The following is a 2,151-nucleotide window of genomic DNA, read 5'->3' on the forward strand; positions in this document are numbered from 1 at the left end:
GTTTACTGCCCTGCTCCTTTCTGCACACTGAATTATGCTGGTCATGGACCACTTCACAATGACGGTTGTTGTCTCAAGTCATTTTAGTGTGTTTAGCAAGAGAAAGTGCTGACATCATTTTAAAGACATCAATGAATCCTATCCACTACTTTTAGGTCCCTTATGTGTAACAAATAAAAAAATAAAAAATAAAAATAATTTAAAAAGAGCACGGAGGAGGTTCAGAATGGATTAAAATGGTCAGGAAAGTTCACAGTGGAATGAATTATCATCTTGTAAGAGCATTTAAGATATCCAGTAAAACAGCAACTATAGGCGAGTCAGTCTCACCTCCATCCTAGGCAAAGTCTTCGAAAAAATTATCAAGGCTCACATTTGCGAGAGCCCGGCAGGACAAATTATGTTGAGGGGAAACTAGCACGGGTTCGTGGCAGGCAGATTGTGCCTGACTAATCTAGTTTCTTTTTATGACCAGGTTACGAAACGCCTGGATGCAGGAGTATGGGTTGATCTCATATACTTAGACTTCAGGAAGGCCTTCGATACGGTGTCCCACCCCATACTGGTAAACAAGTTAGAGGCTGTGACTTGGATGACTACACAGTCTGGTGGGTGGTGAATTGGCTGGAGGGTCGCACCCAGAGAGTAATAGTGGATGGGTCGGTAACTAAGACCCACACACTGAAAAAAATAATGGATTTTACTTTTTCGCCAAAGATTTAAAGCTGAATAAATACAGAACTTGGATTTCTTTGGCCCGTTGAGGGAATTCCACACATTGGTACCTGTATGCAATGGTGCCCTGAAAGTTGCATGCATGGATGGTTTCATGTGTTCCTGATTCAGCTGGTCTATAAGGGGCCAATCTACCCTTTCAGAAATAAAATGTATCATGTCACTAATGTAAAAATCAAGATTTAGGGGTTGTTACTCATTTCCCAGCTGTGTAGACTGGAATGCAGTGAAACAGTTCCCTATGACCACAGATAAAAGCCCATCTTCATCCTGTGTAAAAGCACCCTTCAGGTTTTAGGAAAGGCTAGTATCACATCATTTCTCTCTCCTCTCTTATCAAGGCTAAATAAGGTTAGGTCATTCAGATTTTCCTTATAAGTTTTTTCTTTTCCCAGGGCTCTAATCATTTTTGTTGCTCTCCACTGGACTTTTATGTCCATATCCTTCTTGAAGTGCATTATCCAAAAATGGACAAAGGACTCCAGGGAAGACCTCAGTGCTGCCAAAGAGAGTAGAAGAATCACATCCCCTGACTTGCAAATGTCCCTTATACTGATAAAGTCCAATATGAAATAGGTTTTTTATTTTTTGCAACACGAGCACAACACTGCTCGTGTTGCTCGTGTTGAGTCAAGACTGTTGACTCATATTCCCAGGTCCCTCTCTGCAGTCCTGCAGCCTAGCCAGCTCCTCTCCAGTCTGTATGTGTGCATGCAATTCTCCCATGCCAAGGATGGGACTTTGCATTTCTCCCTGTAGAATTCCTTCTGGTTGATTTTGAACCATTTCTTCAGGTTATTCAGCTCATTCTGGATCCTAGCCCTGCCCCCTAGAGTGTCTGCAACTCCAACCACCTCGGTGTCATCTAAAGATCTGCTAAGTGTGCACTCAATGCCAGCACCCACATCATCCATGAAGATGTCAAATAGTGTCAGACCCAGGTCAGATCCCTGGGGAACCCCATGTGATACTTCCTCCCAACCAGACTTGAGTCGCACGTCTCACAGCAGCTGGGGCAGAGGCAGTCTGGATTGCTTTTCAGACTGTCACCCCCTCTCTTCTACCTCATTTGGTTGTGTAGCCACTTAAACCAGAACTGGATCCGACCCAGGAGACTTCCAGGAGCAAGGATGTGGGGGGCTGTTTCTGATGCCTGTAGCTATGTCAGGGGAGTAAAGGTAGAAATATAAAAGGGAGAATAAAGCCTGGGAAGCTAGAGGACAGTGTTGGCAAAAGAGAAAATGGGGCCAAACTGATCTCAAGGAAATCAAAGTTAAAAGGAGGCTTCGAACCATGGAAGCAGGGAAGCCATGCAACAGCCTGTGGATAGGAGCAGTGGGAGGAAAAGCACTTCACCGGGTTTTAGATAGAGTTTCAATCAGCCTGTGTTCGTACTGTCCAATGCAACAGCAGAGG

This window comes from Alligator sinensis, unplaced genomic scaffold, assembly GCF_000455745.1.
Source record: "Alligator sinensis unplaced genomic scaffold, ASM45574v1 scaffold1320_1, whole genome shotgun sequence".
Lineage (NCBI taxonomy): Eukaryota > Metazoa > Chordata > Crocodylia > Alligatoridae > Alligator > Alligator sinensis.